Here is a 21613-nt window from a genome sequence, read left to right as displayed (position 1 = left end):
GAGGAGGACGTTGAAGAGGATGAAGAGTGGAAAGGCAGCGGGTCCTGATGACATACCTGTGGAGGTATGAAAGTGTCTAGGAGAGGTGGCAGTAGAGTTTCTGACTAGTTTGTTTAACAAGATCTTGGAGAGTGAGAGGAGGTTCGAGGACTGGAGGAGAAGTGTACTGGTGCCCATTTTTAAGAACAAGGGAGATGAGCAGAGCTGTGGCAACTACAGAGGAAGAAAGTTGATGAGCCACACAATGAAGTTGTGGGAAATAGTAGTGGAAGCTAGGCTAAGGGCAGAGGTGTTTGGCAGAGAAGTATGTTACAGTGATGGAGGACATGTATGAAAGCTGTAAGACCGCAGTGAGGTGTGCTGTAGATGTGACAGAGGAGTTCAAGGTGGCGGTGGGTCTGCATCAAGGATCGGCTCTGAGCCCCTTCTTCCTAGCTCTGGTGGCGGACAGGCTGACAGATGAGGTTAGACTGGAATCTCCGTGGACTATGATGTTTGCGGATGACATTGTGATTTGTAGTGAGAACAGGGAGCAGGTGGAGGAAAATCTAGAGAGATGGAGGTCTGCTCTGGAAAACTGAGATGTGTGTCAATGAGAGGGACCCAGGTGGAACGGTGAGGTTACAGGGGGCAGAGGTGAAGAAGGTGCAGGACTTTAAGTACTTAGGGTCAACGGTTCAGAGCAACGGAGAGTGTGGAAAAGAGTTGAAGAGGCGACTGCAATCAGGTTGGAACGGGTGGAAAAAAGTGTCAGGTGTGTTGTGTGATAAAAGAGTGTCAGCGAGAATGAAAGGAAGCCACCGTCTCAAGACAGTGGTGAGACCAGCGATGTTGTTCGGCTTAGAGACAGCGGCACTAAAGAAAACACAGGAGGCAGAGCTGGAGGTAGCAGAGCTTAAGATGTTGAGGTTCTCTTTGGGAGTAACGAGGATGGACAGGATCAAGAATGAGGACAAACGGTTAGTTCAAAGCAATATACTCCAAGCCTAAGACTTACTGTCTGGAGGAAGTTGCAGAAAACAAACGGCTAAATAGTTGCAGCTGATGTAAGAGCGATTGCTGAAACAAAGTGGGACTTTGCTCAAAGACGCCTGGAAATATGTTGCTTCATTGAAGGTCAAAGGGTCTTTTCAGGGTCCTCTTTGAGGCCCGGCTAGCTCAGGTGGTAGAGCATGAGACTTTTAATCTCAGGGTCGTGGGTTCGAGCCCCACGTTATGTGTGGTGCTTTTAATACGGCCACACTGGATAAGATCTGGGACCAACACTAAAACTCCACAAAACCTTGATTTCTTGTACAGCTGAAAATGAAAGTCACTTCCTGCAATTACACACAGTAAAGTAGCCAAATTACAGTCGGCTTTCTCAAGGGAGGTGATTTCACAAATTGGGATATGGAAACCGACTTTACCCGACTAGATACCACTCGGAGTACCGCAATTTTGTTGTCGTTTATACACGTAACCATGTTTCCAATCAGTTTTCTCAAACTGTGCATAAGCGTAACAAAAGGCTGCAAGCCCTACGATGGATGCTGAGGTTTTCGAAAAAGTAGCAATTCAGAAAATCCAGCTGCAACTGCAGCCAGACTTGGCTACCCGTACAAACGTTTTGCCAAACAATATCGATCATCTAACCAACACTCCAACTGAAACCCACTAAACTATCAAACAAGAGCTTCACTCACTTCATTACACTGTCATAAGTTGCGCAAAGTCCCGACTGACGGCCCTTTCCAGCTGAGACAAAGGTGAGTATTACAACAAATTGAGACTTTCCTCAAGAACACCTCGAGTATGTTGATTGAATTAGAGAATAACAACCTAATGACTTAGTTCCACTGTCCTAAAGAGTCGGCGCCCACCAACGGCTGTCAGGATGGCCGAGCGGTCTAAGGCGCCAGACTCAAGGAAGAACTCCTTCCCCAAAGGGACTTCTGGTCTCCAGTGGAGGCGTGGGTTCAAATCCCACTCCTGACATTACTTTTATCTGCATGTTGCTAATGATTTAGACATATTTGTATTGAACAACTTTGAAAACTTTAACAACTCGTGATTGTCTTTTGTTGCACAAAGCAAAAGACATGGCAACACTATTGCATAATCCTTCTCTACCATATACCATTGTGCTGCTGAGATAATGCTGCCGCAACATTCTTACGAGAATGCACCTCGGGCACTCCTGGCAGTAATTTCTGACCACGCGCACAACTGACCCTCCACATCAACTCACGTCAAGTGAGGTGGCCATGATGTGCATGCAAACGATTAGTTCGAAGCAATTTATTCCAAGCTTAAGACTTACTGTCTGGAGGAAGATGCAGAAAACAAACGGCTAAATAGTTGCAGCTGATCTAAAATTGATTGCTGAAACAGAGTGGGACTTTGCTTAAACACGCCTGGAAAAATGTTGCTTTATTGAGGGTCAAAGGGTCTTTTCAGGTGTCCTTTTAGCGGCCCGGCTAGCTCAGTCGGTAGAGCATGAGACTCTTAATCTCAGGGTCGTGGGTTCAAGGTCGTGGGTCTTTCTTGATTATGGCCACACTGGAGAAGATCTGGGACCAACACAAAAACTGCAGAACAACTTGATTTCATGTACAGCTGAAAATGAAAGTCACTGGGGGACTTTCATAGGGAACACCGAGGGTACTCGGTGTGTCATCTGGAAAGAGGAAAGTGGACAAGGTGATTTGGCGGCAGAACGAGGAACTTCAGGAGTGTATACAGAGAAAAAGGTTAGCTAAGAAGAAGTGGGACACTGCGAGGACTGAAGAGAGTCGGCAAGAGTACAGGGAGATGCAGCGTAAGGTGAAGGTAGACGTGGCAAAGAGCATATGAGGACTTGTATGCTAGGTTGGACACTAAAGAGGGAGAGGTGGATTTGTTCAGGTTGGCCAGACTAAGAGACAGAGATGGGAAGGATGTGCAGCAGGTTAGGGTGATTAACGATAAGGATGGAAATAAATTGACAGGTGCCAGGATTGTGATGGGAAGATGAAAGGAGAACTTTTTAAGAGTTAATCAATGAGGAAAATGAAAGGGAACAAAGAGTAGAAGAGGTGACTGGTGTGGAGCAGGAAGTAGCCAAGATTAGTAAGAGTGAAGTGAGGAGGACGTTGAAGAGGATGAAGAGTGGAAAGGCAGCGGGTCCTGATGACATACCTGTGGAGGTATGAAAGTGTCTAGGAGAGGTGGCAGTAGAGTTTCTGACTAGTTTGTTTAACAAGATCTTGGAGAGTGAGAGGAGGGCCGAGGACTGGAGGAGAAGTGTACTGGTGCCCATTTTTAAGAACAAGGGAGATGAGCAGAGCTGTGGCAACTACAGAGGAAGAAAGTTGATGAGCCACACAATGAAGTTGTGGGAAATAGTAGTGGAAGCTAGGCTAAGGGCAGAGGTGAGCAATATGGTTTCATGCCTAGAAAATGTCCAACAGATGAAGTATTTGCTTTGAGGATGCCGATGGAGAAATACAGAGAAGGTCATGGGGAGTTGCATTGTGTCTTCGTAGACTTAGAGAAAGCGTATGACAGGGTGCCGAGAGAGGAGCTGTGGTATTGTATGAGGAATTCTGGAGTGGCAGAGAAGTATGTTAGAGTGATGGAGGACATGTATGAAAGCTGTAAGACCGCAGTGAGGCCCGGCTAGCTCAGGTGGTAGAGCATGAGAGTTTTAATCTCAGGGTCGTGGGTTCGAGCCCCATGTTATGTGTGGTGCTTTTAATACGGCCACACTGGATAAGATCTGGGACCAACACTAAAACTCCACAAAACCTTGATTTCTTGTACAGCTGAAAATGAAAGTCACTTCCTGCAATTACACACAGTAAAGTAGCCAAATTACAGTCGGCTTTCTCAGGGGAGGTGATTTCACAAATTGGGATATGGAAACCGACTTTACCCGACTAGATACCACTCGGAGTACCGCAATTTTGTTGTCGTTTATACACGTAACCAAGTTTCCAATCAGCTTTCTCAAACTGTGCATAAGCGTAACAAAAGGCTGCAAGCCCTACGATGGATGATGAGGTTTTCGAAAAAGTAGCAATTCAGAAAATCGAAAATCGAGGAGAAGTGTACTGGTGCCCATTTTTAAGAACAAGGGAGATGAGCAGAGCTGTGGCAACTACAGAGGAATAAAGTTGATGAGCCACACAATGAAGTTGTGGGAAATAGTAGTGGAAGCTAGGCTAAGGGCAGAGGTGAGCAATATGGTTTCATGCCTAGAAAGAGTCCAACAGATGAAGTATTTGCTTTGAGGATGCCGATGGAGAAATACAGAGAAGGTCATGGGGAGTTGCATTGTGTCTTCGTAGACTTAGAGAAAGCGTATGACAGGGTGCCGAGAGAGGAGCTGTGGTATTGTATGAGGAATTCTGGAGTGGCAGAGAAGTATGTTACAGTGATGGAGGACATGTATGAAAGCTGTAAGACCGTGGTGAGGTGTGCTGTAGATGTGACAGAGGAGTTCAAGGTGGCGGTGGGTCTGCATCAAGGATCGGCTCTGAGCCCCTTCTTCCTTGCTCTGGTGGCGGACAGGCTGACAGATAAGGTTAGACTGGAATCTCCGTGGACTATGATGTTTGCGGATGGCATTGTGATTTGTAGTGAGAACAGGGAGCTGGTGGAGGAAAATCTAGAGAGATGGAGGTCTGCTCTGGAAAACTGAGATGTGTGTCAATGAGAGGGACCCAGGTGGAACGGTGAGGTTACAGGGGGCAGAGGTGAAGAAGGTGCAGGACTTTAAGTACTTAGGGTCAACGGTTCAGAGCAACGGAGAGTGTGGAAAAGAGATGAAGAGGCGACTGCAATCAGGTTGGAACGGGTGGACAAAAGTGTCAGGTGGGTTGTGTCATAAAAGAGTGTCAGCGAGAATGAAAGGAAGCCACCGTCTCAAGACAGTGGTGAGACCAGCGATGTTCTTCGGCTTAGAGACAGCGGCACTAAAGAAAACACAGGAGGCAGAGCTGGAGGTAGCAGAGCTTAAGATGTTGAGGTTCTCTTTGGGAGTAACGAGGATGGACAGGATCAAGAATGAGGACAAACGGTTAGTTCAAAGCAATATACTCCAAGCCTAAGACTTACTGTCTGGAGGAAGTTGCAGAAAACAACTGGCTAAATAGTTGCAGCTGATGTAAGAGCGATTGCTGAAACAAAGTGGGACTTTGCTCAAAGACGCCTGGAAATATGTTGCTTCATTGAAGGTCAAAGGGTCTTTTCAGGGTCCTCTTTGAGGCCCAGCTAGCTCAGGCAGTAGAGCATGAGAGTTTTAATCTCAGGGTCGTGGGTTCTAGCCCCACGTTATGTGTGGTGCTTTTAATACGGCCACACTGGATAAGATCTGGGACCAACATTAAAACTCCACAAAACCTTGATTTCTTGTACAGCTGAAAATGAAAGTCACTTCCTGCAATTACACACAGTAAAGTAGCCAAATTACAGTCGGCTTTCTCAGGGGAGGTGATTTCACAAATTGGGATATGGAAACCGACTTTACCCGACTAGATACCACTCGGAGTACCGCAATTTTGTTGTCGTTTATACACGTAACCATGTTTCCAATCAGCTTTGTCAAACTGTGCATAAGCGTAACAAAAGGCTGCAAGCCCTACGATGGATGCTGAGGTTTTCGAAAAAGTAGCAATTCAGAAAATCCAGCTGCAACTGCAGCCAGACTTGGCTACCCGTACAAACGTTTTGCCAAACAATATCGATCATCTAACCAACACTCCAACTGAAACCCACTAAACTCACAAACAAGAGCTTCACTCACTTCATTACACTGTCATAAGTTGCGCAAAGTCCCGACTGACGGCCCTTTCCAGCTGAGACAAAGATGAGTATTGCAACAAATTGAGACTTTCCTCAAGAACACCTCGAGTATGTTGATTGAATTAGAGATTAACAACCTAATGACTTAGTTCCACTGTCCTAAAGAGTCGGCGCCCACCAACGACTGTCAGGATGGCCGAGCGGTCTAAGGCGCCAGACTCAAGGAAGAACTCCTTCCCCAAAGGGACTTCTGGTCTCCAGTGGAGGCGTGGGTTCAAATCCCACTCCTGACATTACTTTTATCTGCATGTTGCTAATGATTTAGACATAATTGTATTGAACAAATTTGAAAACTTTAACAACTCGTGATTGTCTTTTGTTGCACAAAGCAAAAGACATGGCAACACTATTGCATAATCCTTCTCTACCATATACCATTGTGCTGCTGAGATAATGCTGCCGCAACATTCTTACGAGAATGCACCTCGGGCACTCCTGGGAGTAATTTCTGACCACGCGCACAACTGACCCTCCACATCAACTCACGTCAAGTGAGGTGGCCATGATGTGCATGCAAACGATTAGTTCGAAGCAATTTATTCCAAGCCTAAGACTTACTGTCTGGAGGAATATGCAGAAAACAAACGGCTAAATAGTTGCAGCTGATCTAAAAGTGATTGCTGAAACAGAGTGGGACTTTGCTTAAACACGCCTGGAAAAATGTTGCTTTATTGAGGGTCAAAGGGTCTTTTCAGGTGTCCTTTTAGCGGCCCGGCTAGCTCAGTCGGTAGAGCATGAGACTCTTAATCTCAGGGTCGTGGGTTCGAGCCCCACGTTGGGCGGCGTCTTTTTTGATTATGGCCACACTGGAGAAGATCTGGGACCAACACAAAAACTGCAGAACAACTTGATTTCTTGTACAGCTGAAAATGAAAGTCACTGGGGGACTTTCATAGGGAACACCGAGGGTACTCGGTGTGTCATCTGGAAAGAGGAAAGTGGACAAGGTGATTTGGCGGCAGAACGAGGAACTTCAGGAGTGTATACAGAGAAAAAGGTTAGCTAAGAAGAAGTGGGACACTGCGAGGACTGAAGAGAGTCGACAAGAGTACCGGGAGATGCAGCGTAAGGTGAAGGTAGAGGTGGCAAAGAGCATATGAGGACTTGTATGCTAGGTTGGACACTAAAGAGGGAGAGGTGGATTTGTTCAGGTTGGCCAGACTAAGAGACAGAGATGGGAAGGATGTGCAGCAGGTTAGGGTGATTAACGATAAGGATGGAAATAAATTGACAGGTGCCAGGATTGTGATGGGAAGATGGAAGGAGAACTTTTTAAGAGTTAATCAATGAGGAAAATGAAAGGGAACAAAGAGTAGAAGAGGTGACTGGTGTGGAGCAGGAAGTAGCCAAGATTAGTAAGAGTGAAGTGAGGAGGACGTTGAAGAGGATGAAGAGTGGAAAGGCAGCGGGTCCTGATGACATACCTGTGGAGGTATGAAAGTGTCTAGGAGAGGTGGCAGTAGAGTTTCTGACTAGTTTGTTTAACAAGATCTGGGAGAGTGAGAGGAGGGCCGAGGACTGGAGGAGAAGTGTACTGGTGCCCATTTTTAAGAACGAGGGAGATGAGCAGAGCTGTGGCAACTACAGAAGAATAAAGTTGATGAGCCACACAATGAAGTTGTGGGAAATAGTAGTGGAAGCTAGGCTAAGGGCAGAGGTGAGCAATATGGTTTCATGCCTAGAGAGAGTCCAACAGATGAAGTATTTGCTTTGAGGATGCCGATGGAGAAATACAGAGAAGGTCATGGGGAGTTGCATTGTGTCTTCGTAGACTTAGAGAAAGCGTATGACAGGGTGCCGAGAGAGGAGCTGTGGTATTGTATGAGGAATTCTGGAGTGGCAGAGAAGTATGTTAGAGTGATGGAGGACATGTATGAAAGCTGTTAGACCGCGGTGAGGTGTGCTGTAGATGTGACAGAGGAGTTCAAGGTGGCGGTGGGTCTGCATCAAGGATCGGCTCTGAGCCCCTTCTTCCTAGCTCTGGTGGCGGACAGGCTGACAGATGAGGTTAGACTGGAATCTCCGTGGACTATGATGTTTGCGGATGACATTGTGATTTGTAGTGAGAACAGGGAGCAGGTGGAGGAAAATCTAGAGAGATGGAGGTCTGCTCTGGAAAACTGAGATGTGTGTCAATGAGAGGGACCCAGGTGGAACGGTGAGGTTACAGGGGGCAGAGGTGAAGAAGGTGCAGGACTTTAAGTACTTAGGGTCAACGGTTCAGAGCAACGGAGAGTGTGGAAAAGAGGTGAAGAGGCGACTGCAATCAGGTTGGAACGGGTGGACAAAAGTGTCAGGTGGGTTGTGTGATAAAAGAGTGTCAGCGAGAATGAAAGGAAGCCACCGTCTCAAGACAGTGGTGAGACCAGCGATGTTCTTCGGCTTAGAGACAGCGGCACTAAAGAAAACACAGGAGGCAGAGCTGGAGGTAGCAGAGCTTAAGATGTTGAGGTTCTCTTTGGGAGTAACAAAGATGGACAGGATCAAGAATGAGGACAAACGGTTAGTTCAAAGCAATATACTCCAAGCCTAAGACTTACTGTCTGGAGGAAGTTGCAGAAAACAAACGGCTAAATAGTTGCAGCTGATGTAAGAGCGATTGCTGAAACAAAGTGGGACTTTGCTCAAAGACGCCTGGAAATATGTTGCTTCATTGAAGGTCAAAGGGTCTTTTCAGGGTCCTCTTTGAGGCCCGGCTAGCTCAGGCGGTAGAGCATGAGACTTTTAATCTCAGGGTCGTGGGTTCGAGCCCCACATTATGTGTGGTGCTTTTAATACGGCCACACTGGATAAGATCTGGGACCAACACTAAAACTGCACAAAACCTTGATTACTTGTACAGCTGAAATTGAAAGTCACTTCCTGCAATTACACACAGTAAAGTAGCCAAATTACAGTCGGCTTTCTCAGGGGAGGTGATTTCACAAATTGGGATATGGAAACCGACTTTACCCGACTAGATACCACTCGGAGTACCGCAATTTTGTTGTCGTTTATACACGTAACCATGTTTCCAATCAGTTTTCTCAAACTGTGCATAAGCGTAACAAAAGGCTGCAAGCCCTACGATGGATGCTGAGGTTTTCAAAAAAGTAGCAATTCAGAAAATCCAGCTGCAACTGCAGCCAGACTTGGCTACCCGTACAAACGTTTTGCCAAACAATATCGATCTCTAACCAACACTCCAACTGAAACCCACTAAACTCACAAACAAGAGCTTCACTCACTTCATTACACTGTCATAAGTTGCGCAAATTCCCGACTGACGGCCCTTTCAAGCTGAGACAAAGGTGAGTATTACAACAAATTGAGACTTTCCTCAAGAACACCTCGAGTATGTTGATTGAATTAGAGAATAACAACCTAATGACTTAGTGTCACTGTCCTAAAGAGTCAGCGCCCACCAACGGCTGTCAGGATGGCCGAGCGGTCTAAGGCGCCAGACTCAAGGAAGAACTCCTTCCCCAAAGGGACTTCTGGTCTCCAGTGGAGGCGTGGGTTCAAATCCCACTCCTGACATTACTTTTATCTGCATGTTGCTAATGATTTAGACATAATTGTATTGAACAAATTTGAAAACTTTAACAACTCGTGATTGTCTTTTGTTGCACAAAGCAAAAGACATGGCAACACTATTGCATAATCCTTCTCTACCATATACCATTGTGCTGCTGAGATAATGCTGCCGCAACATTCTTACGAGAATGCACCTCGGGCACTCCTGGCAGTAATTTCTGACCACGCGCACAACTGACCCTCCACATCAACTCACGTCAAGTGAGGTGGCCATGATGTGCATGCAAACGATTAGTTCGAAGCAATTTATTCCAAGCTTAAGACTTACTGTCTGGAGGAAGATGCAGAAAACAAACGGCTAAATAGTTGCAGCTGATCTAAAATTGATTGCTGAAACAGAGTGGGACTTTGCTTAAACACGCCTGGAAAAATGTTGCTTTATTGAGGGTCAAAGGGTCTTTTCAGGTGTCCTTTTAGTGGCCCGGCTAGCTCAGTCGGTAGAGCATGAGACTCTTAATCTCAGGGTCGTGGGTTCAAGCCCCACGTTGGGCGGGGTCTTTTTTGATTATGGCCACACTGGAGAAGATCTGGGACCAACACAAAAACTGCAGAACAACTTGATTTCATGTACAGCTGAAAATGAAAGTCACTGGGGGACTTTCATAGGGAACACCGAGGGTACTCGGTGTGTCATCTGGAAAGAGGAAAGTGGACAAGGTGATTTGGCGGCAGAACGAGGAACTTCAGGAGTGTATACAGAGAAAAAGGTTAGCTAAGAAGAAGTGGGACACTGCGAGGACTGAAGAGAGTCGACAAGAGTACAGGGAGATGCAGCGTAAGGTGAAGGTAGAGGTGGCAAAGAGCATATGAGGACTTGTATGCTAGGTTGGACACTAAAGAGGGGGAGGTGGATTTGTTCAGGTTGGCCAGACTAAGAGACACAGATGGGAAGGATGTGCAGCAGGTTAGGGTGATTAATGATAAGGATGGAAATAAATTGACAGATGCCAGGGTTGTGATGGGAAGATGGAAGGAGAACTTTTTAAGAGTTAATCAATGAGGAAAATGAAAGGGAACAAAGAGTAGAAGAGGTGACTGGTGTGGAGCAGTAAGTAGCAAAGATTAGTAAGAGTGAAGTGAGGAGGACGTTGAAGAGGATGAAGAGTGGAAAGGCAGCGGGTCCTGATGACATACCTGTGGAGGTATGAAAGTGTCTAGGAGAGGTGGCAGTAGAGTTTCTGACTAGTTTGTTTAACAAGATCTTGGAGAGTGAGAGGAGGGCCGAGGACTGGAGGAGAAGTGTACTGGTGCCCATTTTTAAGAACAAGGGAGATGAGCAGAGCTGTGGCAACTACAGAGGAAGAAAGTTGATGAGCCACACAATGAAGTTGTGGGAAATAGTAGTGGAAGCTAGGCTAAGGGCAGAGGTGAGCAATATGGTTTCATGCCTAGAAAATGTCCAACAGATGAAGTATTTGCTTTGAGGATGCCGATGGAGAAATACAGAGAAGGTCATGGGGAGTTGCATTGTGTCTTCGTAGACTTAGAGAAAGCGTATGACAGGGTGCCGAGAGAGGAGCTGTGGTATTGTATGAGGAATTCTGGAGTGGCAGAGAAGTATGTTAGAGTGATGGAGGACATGTATGAAAGCTGGAAGACCGCAGTGAGGCCCGGCTAGCTCAGGTGGTAGAGCATGAGAGTTTCAATCTCAGGGTCGTGGGTTCGAGCCCCATGTTATGTGTGGTGCTTTTAATACGGCCACACTGGATAAGATCTGGGACCAACACTAAAACTCCACAAAACCTTGATTTCTTGTACAGCTGAAAATGAAAGTCACTTCCTGCAATTACACACAGTAAAGTAGCCAAATTACAGTCGGCTTTCTCAGGGGAGGTGATTTCACAAATTGGGATATGGAAACCGACTTTACCCGACTAGATACCACTCGGAGTACCGCAATTTTGTTGTCGTTTATACACGTAACCAAGTTTCCAATCAGCTTTCTCAAACTGTGCATAAGCGTAACAAAAGGCTGCAAGCCCTACGATGGATGATGAGGTTTTCGAAAAAGTAGCAATTCAGAAAATCGAAAATCGAGGAGAAGTGTACTGGTGCCCATTTTTAAGAACAAGGGAGATGAGCAGAGCTGTGGCAACTACAGAGGAATAAAGTTGATGAGCCACACAATGAAGTTGTGGGAAATAGTAGTGGAAGCTAGGCTAAGGGCAGAGGTGAGCAATATGGTTTCATGCCTAGAAAGAGTCCAACAGATGAAGTATTTGCTTTGAGGATGCCGATGGAGAAATACAGAGAAGGTCATGGGGAGTTGCATTGTGTCTTCGTAGACTTAGAGAAAGCGTATGACAGGGTGCCGAGAGAGGAGCTGTGGTATTGTATGAGGAATTCTGGAGTGGCAGAGAAGTATGTTACAGTGATGGAGGACATGTATGAAAGCTGTAAGACCGTGGTGAGGTGTGCTGTAGATGTGACAGAGGAGTTCAAGGTGGCGGTGGGTCTGCATCAAGGATCGGCTCTGAGCCCCTTCTTCCTTGCTCTGGTGGCGGACAGGCTGACAGATAAGGTTAGACTGGAATCTCCGTGGACTATGATGTTTGCGGATGGCATTGTGATTTGTAGTGAGAACAGGGAGCTGGTGGAGGAAAATCTAGAGAGATGGAGGTCTGCTCTGGAAAACTGAGATGTGTGTCAATGAGAGGGACCCAGGTGGAACGGTGAGGTTACAGGGGGCAGAGGTGAAGAAGGTGCAGGACTTTAAGTACTTAGGGTCAACGGTTCAGAGCAACGGAGAGTGTGGAAAAGAGATGAAGAGGCGACTGCAATCAGGTTGGAACGGGTGAACAAAAGTGTCAGGTGTGTTGTGTGATAAAAGAGTGTCAGCGAGAATGAAAGGAAGCCACCGTCTCAAGACGGTGGTGAGACCAGCGATGTTCTTCGGCTTAGAGACAGCGGCACTAAAGAAAACACAGGAGGCAGAGCTGGAGGTAGCAGAGCTTAAGATGTTGAGGTTCTCTTTGGGAGTAACGAGGATGGACAGGATCAAGAATGAGGACAAACGGTTAGTTCAAAGCAATATACTCCAAGCCTAAGACTTACTGTCTGGAGGAAGTTGCAGAAAACAACTGGCTAAATAGTTGCAGCTGATGTAAGAGCGATTGCTGAAACAAAGTGGGACTTTGCTCAAAGACGCCTGGAAATATGTTGCTTCATTGAAGGTCAAAGGGTCTTTTCAGGGTCCTCTTTGAGGCCCAGCTAGCTCAGGCAGTAGAGCATGAGAGTTTTAATCTCAGGGTCGTGGGTTCTAGCCCCACGTTATGTGTGGTGCTTTTAATACGGCCACACTGGATAAGATCTGGGACCAACATTAAAACTGCACAAAACCTTGATTACTTGTACAGCTGAAATTGAAAGTCACTTCCTGCAATTACACACAGTAAAGTAGCCAAATTACAGTCGGCTTTCTCAGGGGAGGTGATTTCACAAATTGGGATATGGAAACCGACTTTACCCGACTAGATACCACTCGGAGTACCGCAATTTTGTTGTCGTTTATACACGTAACCATGTTTCCAATCAGTTTTCTCAAACTGTGCATAAGCGTAACAAAAGGCTGCAAGCCCTACGATGGATGCTGAGGTTTTCAAAAAAGTAGCAATTCAGAAAATCCAGCTGCAACTGCAGCCAGACTTGGCTACCCGTACAAACGTTTTGCCAAACAATATCGATCATCTAACCAACACTCCAACTGAAACCCACTAAACTCACAAACAAGAGCTTCACTCACTTCATTACACTGTCATAAGTTGCGCAAATTCCCGACTGACGGCCCTTTCAAGCTGAGACAAAGGTGAGTATTACAACAAATTGAGACTTTCCTCAAGAACACCTCGAGTATGTTGATTGAATTAGAGAATAACAACCTAATGACTTAGTGTCACTGTCCTAAAGAGTCAGCGCCCACCAACGGCTGTCAGGATGGCCGAGCGGTCTAAGGCGCCAGACTCAAGGAAGAACTCCTTCCCCAAAGGGACTTCTGGTCTCCAGTGGAGGCGTGGGTTCAAATCCCACTCCTGACATTACTTTTATCTGCATGTTGCTAATGATTTAGACATAATTGTATTGAACAAATTTGAAAACTTTAACAACTCGTGATTGTCTTTTGTTGCACAAAGCAAAAGACATGGCAACACTATTGCATAATCCTTCTCTACCATATACCATTGTGCTGCTGAGATAATGCTGCCGCAACATTCTTACGAGAATGCACCTCGGGCACTCCTGGCAGTAATTTCTGACCACGCGCACAACTGACCCTCCACATCAACTCACGTCAAGTGAGGTGGCCATGATGTGCATGCAAACGATTAGTTCGAAGCAATTTATTCCAAGCTTAAGACTTACTGTCTGGAGGAAGATGCAGAAAACAAACGGCTAAATAGTTGCAGCTGATCTAAAATTGATTGCTGAAACAGAGTGGGACTTTGCTTAAACACGCCTGGAAAAATGTTGCTTTATTGAGGGTCAAAGGGTCTTTTCAGGTGTCCTTTTAGTGGCCCGGCTAGCTCAGTCGGTAGAGCATGAGACTCTTAATCTCAGGGTCGTGGGTTCAAGCCCCACGTTGGGTGGGGTCTTTTTTGATTATGGCCACACTGGAGAAGATCTGGGACCAACACAAAAACTGCAGAACAACTTGATTTCATGTACAGCTGAAAATGAAAGTCACTGGGGGACTTTCATAGGGAACACCGAGGGTACTCGGTGTGTCATCTGGAAAGAGGAAAGTGGACAAGGTGATTTGGCGGCAGAACGAGGAACTTCAGGAGTGTATACAGAGAAAAAGGTTAGCTAAGAAGAAGTGGGACACTGCGAGGACTGAAGAGAGTCGACAAGAGTACAGGGAGATGCAGCGTAAGGTGAAGGTAGAGGTGGCAAAGAGCATATGAGGACTTGTATGCTAGGTTGGACACTAAAGAGGGGGAGGTGGATTTGTTCAGGTTGGCCAGACTAAGAGACGCAGATGGGAAGGATGTGCAGCAGGTTAGGGTGATTAATGATAAGGATGGAAATAAATTGACAGATGCCAGGATTGTGATGGGAAGATGGAAGGAGAACTTTTTAAGAGTTAATCAATGAGGAAAATGAAAGGGAACAAAGAGTAGAAGAGGTGACTGGTGTGGAGCAGTAAGTAGCCAAGATTAGTAAGAGTGAAGTGAGGAGGACGTTGAAGAGGATGAAGAGTGGAAAGGCAGCGGGTCCTGATGACATACCTGTGGAGGTATGAAAGTGTCTAGGAGAGGTGGCAGTAGAGTTTCTGACTAGTTTGTTTAACAAGATCTTGGAGAGTGAGAGGAGGGCCGAGGACTGGAGGAGAAGTGTACTGGTGCCCATTTTTAAGAACAAGGGAGATGAGCAGAGCTGTGGCAACTACAGAGGAAGAAAGTTGATGAGCCACACAATGAAGTTGTGGGAAATAGTAGTGGAAGCTAGGCTAAGGGCAGAGGTGAGCAATATGGTTTCATGCGTAGAAAATGTCCAACAGATGAAGTATTTGCTTTGAGGATGCCGATGGAGAAATACAGAGAAGGTCATGGGGAGTTGCATTGTGTCTTCGTAGACTTAGAGAAAGCGTATGACAGGGTGCCGAGAGAGGAGCTGTGGTATTGTATGAGGAATTCTGGAGTGGCAGAGAAGTATGTTAGAGTGATGGAGGACATGTATGAAAGCTGGAAGACCGCAGTGAGGCCTGGCTAGCTCAGGTGGTAGAGCATGAGAGTTTTAATCTCAGGGTCGTGGGTTCGAGCCCCATGTTATGTGTGGTGCTTTTAATACGGCCACACTGGATAAGATCTGGGACCAACACTAAAACTCCACAAAACCTTGATTTCTTGTACAGCTGAAAATGAAAGTCACTTCCTGCAATTACACACAGTAAAGTAGCCAAATTACAGTCGGCTTTCTCAGGGGAGGTGATTTCACAAATTGGGATATGGAAACCGACTTTACCCGACTAGATACCACTCGGAGTACCGCAATTTTGTTGTCGTTTATACACGTAACCAAGTTTCCAATCAGCTTTCTCAAACTGTGCATAAGCGTAACAAAAGGCTGCAAGCCCTACGATGGATGATGAGGTTTTCGAAAAAGTAGCAATTCAGAAAATCGAAAATCGAGGAGAAGTGTACTGGTGCCCATTTTTAAGAACAAGGGAGATGAGCAGAGCTGTGGCAACTACAGAGGAATAAAGTTGATGAGCCACACAATGAAGTTGTGGGAAATAGTAGTGGAAGCTAGGCTAAGGGCAGAGGTGAGCAATATGGTTTCATGCCTAGAAAGAGTCCAACAGATGAAGTATTTGCTTTGAGGATGCCGATGGAGAAATACAGAGAAGGTCATGGGGAGTTGCATTGTGTCTTCGTAGACTTAGAGAAAGCGTATGACAGGGTGCCGAGAGAGGAGCTGTGGTATTGTATGAGGAATTCTGGAGTGGCAGAGAAGTATGTTACAGTGATGGAGGACATGTATGAAAGCTGTAAGACCGTGGTGAGGTGTGCTGTAGATGTGACAGAGGAGTTCAAGGTGGCGGTGGGTCTGCATCAAGGATCGGCTCTGAGCCCCTTCTTCCTTGCTCTGGTGGCGGACAGGCTGACAGATAAGGTTAGACTGGAATCTCCGTGGACTATGATGTTTGCGGATGGCATTGTGATTTGTAGTGAGAACAGGGAGCTGGTGGAGGAAAATCTAGAGAGATGGAGATCTGTTCTGGAAAACTGAGATGTGTGTCAATGAGAGGGACCCAGGTGGAACGGTGAGGTTACAGGGGGCAGAGGTGAAGAAGGTGCAGGACTTTAAGTACTTAGGGTCAACGGTTCAGAGCAACGGAGAGTGTGGAAAAGAGATGAAGAGGCGACTGCAATCAGGTTGGAACGGGTGGACAAAAGTGTCAGGTGGGTTGTGTGATAAAAGAGTGTCAGCGAGAATGAAAGGAAGCCACCGTCTCAAGACAGTGGTGAGACCAGCGATGTTCTTCGGCTTAGAGACAGCGGCACTAAAGAAAACACAGGAGGCAGAGCTGGAGGTAGCAGAGCTTAAGATGTTGAGGTTCTCTTTGGGAGTAACGAGGATGGACAGGATCAAGAATGAGGACAAACGGTTAGTTCAAAGCAATATACTCCAAGCCTAAGACTTACTGTCTGGAGGAAGTTGCAGAAAACAACTGGCTAAATAGTTGCAGCTGATGTAAGAGCGATTGCTGAAACAAAGTGGGACTTTGCTCAAAGACGCCTGGAAATATGTTGCTTCATTGAAGGTCAAAGGGTCTTTTCAGGGTCCTCTTTGAGGCCCAGCTAGCTCAGGCAGTAGAGCATGAGAGTTTTAATCTCAGGGTCGTGGGTTCTAGCCCCACGTTATGTGTGGTGCTTTTAATACGGCCACACTGGATAAGATCTGGGACCAACATTAAAACTCCACAAAACCTTGATTTCTTGTACAGCTGAAAATGAAAGTCACTTCCTGCAATTACACACAGTAAAGTAGCCAAATTACAGTCGGCTTTCTCAGGGGAGGTGATTTCACAAATTGGGATATGGAAACCGACTTTACCCGACTAGATACCACTCGGAGTACCGCAATTTTGTTGTCGTTTATACACGTAACCATGTTTCCAATCAGCTTTGTCAAACTGTGCATAAGCGTAACAAAAGGCTGCAAGCCCTACGATGGATGCTGAGGTTTTCGAAAAAGTAGCAATTCAGAAAATCCAGCTGCAACTGCAGCCAGACTTGGCTACCCGTACAAACGTTTTGCCAAACAATATCGATCATCTAACCAACACTCCAACTGAAACCCACTAAACTCACAAACAAGAGCTTCACTCACTTCATTACACTGTCATAAGTTGCGCAAAGTCCCGACTGACGGCCCTTTCCAGCTGAGACAAAGATGAGTATTGCAACAAATTGAGACTTTCCTCAAGAACACCTCGAGTATGTTGATTGAATTAGAGATTAACAACCTAATGACTTAGTTCCACTGTCCTAAAGAGTCGGCGCCCACCAACGACTGTCAGGATGGCCGAGCGGTCTAAGGCGCCAGACTCAAGGAAGAACTCCTTCCCCAAAGGGACTTCTGGTCTCCAGTGGAGGCGTGGGTTCAAATCCCACTCCTGACATTACTTTTATCTGCATGTTGCTAATGATTTAGACATAATTGTATTGAACAAATTTGAAAACTTTAACAACTCGTGATTGTCTTTTGTTGCACAAAGCAAAAGACATGGCAACACTATTGCATAATCCTTCTCTACCATATACCATTGTGCTGCTGAGATAATGCTGCCGCAACATTCTTACGAGAATGCACCTCGGGCACTCCTGGGAGTAATTTCTGACCACGCGCACAACTGACCCTCCACATCAACTCACGTCAAGTGAGGTGGCCATGATGTGCATGCAAACGATTAGTTCGAAGCAATTTATTCCAAGCCTAAGACTTACTGTCTGGAGGAATATGCAGAAAACAAACGGCTAAATAGTTGCAGCTGATCTAAAAGTGATTGCTGAAACAGAGTGGGACTTTGCTTAAACACGCCTGGAAAAATGTTGCTTTATTGAGGGTCAAAGGGTCTTTTCAGGTGTCCTTTTAGCGGCCCGGCTAGCTCAGTCGGTAGAGCATGAGACTCTTAATCTCAGGGTCGTGGGTTCGAGCCCCACGTTGGGCGGGGTCTTTTTTGATTATGGCCACACTGGAGAAGATGTGGGACCAACACAAAAACTGCAGAACAACTTGATTTCTTGTACAGCTGAAAATGAAAGTCACTGGGGGACTTTCATAGGGAACACCGAGGGTACTCGGTGTGTCATCTGGAAAGAGGAAAGTGGACAAGGTGATTTGGCGGCAGAACGAGGAACTTCAGGAGTGTATACAGAGAAAAAGGTTAGCTAAGAAGAAGTGGGACACTGCGAGGACTGAAGAGAGTCGACAAGAGTACGGGGAGATGCAGCGTAAGGTGAAGGTAGAGGTGGCAAAGACCATATGAGGACTTGTATGCTAGGTTGGACACTAAAGAGGGAGAGGTGGATTTGTTCAGGTTGGCCAGACTAAGAGACAGAGATGGGAAGGATGTGCAGCAGGTTAGGGTGATTAACGATAAGGATGGAAATAAATTGACAGGTGCCAGGATTGTGATGGGAAGATGGAAGGAGAACTTTTTAAGAGTTAATCAATGAGGAAAATGAAAGGGAACAAAGAGTAGAAGAGGTGACTGGTGTGGAGCAGGAAGTAGCCAAGATTAGTAAGAGTGAAGTGAGGAGGACGTTGAAGAGGATGAAGAGTGGAAAGGCAGCGGGTCCTGATGACATACCTGTGGAGGTATGAAAGTGTCTAGGAGAGGTGGCAGTAGAGTTTCTGACTAGTTTGTTTAACAAGATCTTGGAGAGTGAGAAGAGGGCCGAGGACTGGAGGAGAAGTGTACTGGTGCCCATTTTTAAGAACAAAGGAGATGAGCAGAGCTGTGGCAACTACAGAGGAATAAAGTTGATGAGCCACACAATGAAGTTGTGGGAAATAGTAGTGGAAGCTAGGCTAAGGGCAGAGGTGAGCAATATGGTTTCATGCCTAGAAAGAGTCCAACAGATGAAGTATTTGCTTTGAGGATGCCGATGGAGAAATACAGAGAAGGTCATGGGGAGTTGCATTGTGTCTTCGTAGACTTAGAGAAAGCGTATGACAGGGTGCCGAGAGAGGAGCTGTGGTATTGTATGAGGAATTCTGGAGTGGCAGAGAAGTATGTTACAGTGATGGAGGACATGTATGAAAGCTGTAAGACCGCGGTGAGGTGTGCTGTAGATGTGACAGAGGAGTTCAAGGTGGCGGTGGGTCTGCATCAAGGATCGGCTCTGAGCCCCTTCTTCCTAGCTCTGGTGGCGGACAGGCTGACAGATGAGGTTAGACTGGAATCTCTGTGGACTATGATGTTTGCGGATGACATTGTGATTTGTAGTGAGAACAGGGAGCAGGTGGAGGAAAATCTAGAGAGATGGAGGTCTGCTCTGGAAAACTGAGATGTGTGTCAATGAGAGGGACCCAGGTGGAACGGTGAGGTTACAGGGGGCAGAGGTGAAGAAGGTGCAGGACTTTAAGTACTTAGGGTCAACGGTTCAGAGCAACGGAGAGTGTGGAAAAGAGGTGAAGAGGCCACTGCAATCAGGTTGGAACGGGTGGAAAAAAGTGTCAGGTGTGTTGTGTGATAAAAGAGTGTCAGCGAGAATGAAAGGAAGCCACCGTCTCAAGACAGTGGTGAGACCAGCGATGTTGTTCGGCTTAGAGACAGCGGCACTAAAGAAAACACAGGAGGCAGAGCTGGAGGTAGCAGAGCTTAAGATGTTGAGGTTCTCTTTGGGAGTAATGAGGATGGACAGGATCAAGAATGAGGACAAACGCTTAGTTCAAAGCAATATACTCCAAGCCTAAGACTTACTGTCTGGAGGAAGTTGCAGAAAACAAACGGCTAAATAGTTGCAGCTGATGTAAGAGCGATGGAAATATGTTGCTTCATTGAAGGTCAAAGGGTCTTTTCAGGGTCCTCTTTGAGGCCCGGCTAGCTCAGGCGGTAGAGCATGAGAGTTTTAATTTCAGGGTCGTGGGTTCGAGCCCCAAGTTATGTGTGGTGTTTTCAATACGGCCACACTGGATAAGATCTGGGACCAACACTAAAACTCCACAAAACCTTGATTTCTTGTACAGCTGAAAATGAAAGTCACTTCCTGCAATTACACACAGTAAAGTAGCCAAATTACAGTCGGCTTTCTCAGGGGAGGTGATTTCACAAATTGGGATATGGAAACCGACTTTACCCGACTAGATACCACTCGGAGTACCGCAATTTTGTTGTCGTTTATACACGTAACCATGTTTCCAATCAGTTTTCTCAAACTGTGCATAAGCGTAACAAAAGGCTGCAAGCCCTACGATGGATGCTGAGGTTTTCGAAAAAGTAGCAATTCAGAAAATCCAGCTGCAACTGCAGCCAGACTTGGCTACCCGTACAAACGTTTTGCCAAACAATATCGATCATCTAACCAACACTCCAACTGAAACCCACTAAACTCACAAACAAGAGCTTCACTCACTTCATTACACTGTCATAAGTTGCGCAAAGTCCCGACTGACGGCCCTTTCCAGCTGAGACAAAGGTGAGTATTGCAACAAATTGAGACTTTCCTCAAGAACACCTCGAGTATGTTGATTGAATTAGAGAATAACAACCTAATGACTTACTTCCACTGTCCTAAAGAGTCGGCGCCCACCAACGGCTGTCAGGGTGGCCGAGCGGTCTAAGGCGCCAGACTCAAGGAAGAACTCCTTCCCCAAAGGGACTTCTGGTCTCCAGTGGAGGCGTGGGTTCAAATCCCACTCCTGACATTACTTTTATCTGCATGTTGCTAATGATTTAGACATAATTGTATTGAACAAATTTGAAAACTTTAACAACTCGTGATTGTCTTTTGTTGCACAAAGCAAAAGACATGGCAACACTATTGCATAATCCTTCTCTACCATATACCATTGTGCTGCTGAGATAATGCTGCCGCAACATTCTTACGAGAATGCACCTCGGGCACTCCTGGCAGTAATTTCTGACCACGCGCACAACTGACCCTCCACATCAACTCACGTCAAGTGAGGTGGCCATGATGTGCATGCAAACGATTAGTTCGAAGCAATTTATTCCAAGCCTAAGACTTACTGTCTGGAGGAAGATGCAGAAAAAAAACGGCTAAATAGTTGCAGCTGATCTAAAAGTGATTGCTGAAACAGAGTGGGACTTTGCTTAAACACGCCTGGAAAAATGTTGCTTTATTGAGGGTCAAAGGGTCTTTTCAGGTGTCCTTTTAGCGGCCCGGCTAGCTCAGTCGGTAGAGCATGAGACTCTTAATCTCAGGGTCGTGGGTTCGAGCCCCACGTTGGGGGGGGGTCTTTTTTGATTATGGCCACACTGGAGAAGATGTGGGACCAACACAAAAACTGCAGAACAACTTGATTTCTTGAACAGCTGAAAATGAAAGTCACTGGGGGACTTTCATAGGGAACACCGAGGGTACTCGGTGTGTCATCTGGAAAGAGGAAAGTGGACAAGGTGATTTGGCGGCAGAACGAGGAACTTCAGGAGTGTATACAGAGAAAAAGGTTAGCTAAGAAGAAGTGGGACACTGCGAGGACTGAAGAGAGTCGACAAGAGTACAGGGAGATGCAGCGT

The 21613-nt window shown here is 46.2% G+C and overlaps 11 non-coding genes across 11 annotated transcripts; all 11 read left to right on the top strand.

Annotated features, from left to right (window-relative positions):
• The first annotated feature begins 1870 nt into the window (after positions 1-1870).
• Positions 1871-1977, top strand: trnal-caa (transfer RNA leucine (anticodon CAA)). Its single transcript has 2 exons — positions 1871-1908; positions 1933-1977. It is a non-coding gene; the product is annotated as a tRNA-Leu (tRNA).
• A 3975-nt stretch (positions 1978-5952) lies between these two features.
• Positions 5953-6059, top strand: trnal-caa (transfer RNA leucine (anticodon CAA)). Its single transcript has 2 exons — positions 5953-5990; positions 6015-6059. It is a non-coding gene; the product is annotated as a tRNA-Leu (tRNA).
• Positions 6060-6535: 476 nt separating this feature from the next.
• On the top strand, positions 6536-6608 carry trnak-cuu (transfer RNA lysine (anticodon CUU)). Its single transcript has one exon. It is a non-coding gene; the product is annotated as a tRNA-Lys (tRNA).
• Positions 6609-9238: 2630 nt separating this feature from the next.
• Positions 9239-9345, top strand: trnal-caa (transfer RNA leucine (anticodon CAA)). Its single transcript has 2 exons — positions 9239-9276; positions 9301-9345. It is a non-coding gene; the product is annotated as a tRNA-Leu (tRNA).
• Positions 9346-9821: 476 nt separating this feature from the next.
• On the top strand, positions 9822-9894 carry trnak-cuu (transfer RNA lysine (anticodon CUU)). The gene has a single exon. It is a non-coding gene; the product is annotated as a tRNA-Lys (tRNA).
• A 3435-nt stretch (positions 9895-13329) lies between these two features.
• trnal-caa (transfer RNA leucine (anticodon CAA)) lies at positions 13330-13436 on the top strand. The gene is made up of 2 exons: positions 13330-13367; positions 13392-13436. It is a non-coding gene; the product is annotated as a tRNA-Leu (tRNA).
• A 476-nt stretch (positions 13437-13912) lies between these two features.
• On the top strand, positions 13913-13985 carry trnak-cuu (transfer RNA lysine (anticodon CUU)). The gene has a single exon. It is a non-coding gene; the product is annotated as a tRNA-Lys (tRNA).
• A 3435-nt stretch (positions 13986-17420) lies between these two features.
• trnal-caa (transfer RNA leucine (anticodon CAA)) lies at positions 17421-17527 on the top strand. Its single transcript has 2 exons — positions 17421-17458; positions 17483-17527. It is a non-coding gene; the product is annotated as a tRNA-Leu (tRNA).
• A 476-nt stretch (positions 17528-18003) lies between these two features.
• trnak-cuu (transfer RNA lysine (anticodon CUU)) lies at positions 18004-18076 on the top strand. The gene has a single exon. It is a non-coding gene; the product is annotated as a tRNA-Lys (tRNA).
• Positions 18077-20671: 2595 nt separating this feature from the next.
• On the top strand, positions 20672-20778 carry trnal-caa (transfer RNA leucine (anticodon CAA)). The gene is made up of 2 exons: positions 20672-20709; positions 20734-20778. It is a non-coding gene; the product is annotated as a tRNA-Leu (tRNA).
• Positions 20779-21254: 476 nt separating this feature from the next.
• On the top strand, positions 21255-21327 carry trnak-cuu (transfer RNA lysine (anticodon CUU)). Its single transcript has one exon. It is a non-coding gene; the product is annotated as a tRNA-Lys (tRNA).
• The last annotated feature ends 286 nt before the right edge of the window (positions 21328-21613 follow it).

Source organism: Channa argus, unplaced genomic scaffold (genome assembly GCF_033026475.1).
Source record: "Channa argus isolate prfri unplaced genomic scaffold, Channa argus male v1.0 Contig164, whole genome shotgun sequence".
Lineage (NCBI taxonomy): Eukaryota > Metazoa > Chordata > Actinopteri > Anabantiformes > Channidae > Channa > Channa argus.
This window is presented reverse-complemented; position numbering and strand designations above follow the sequence as displayed.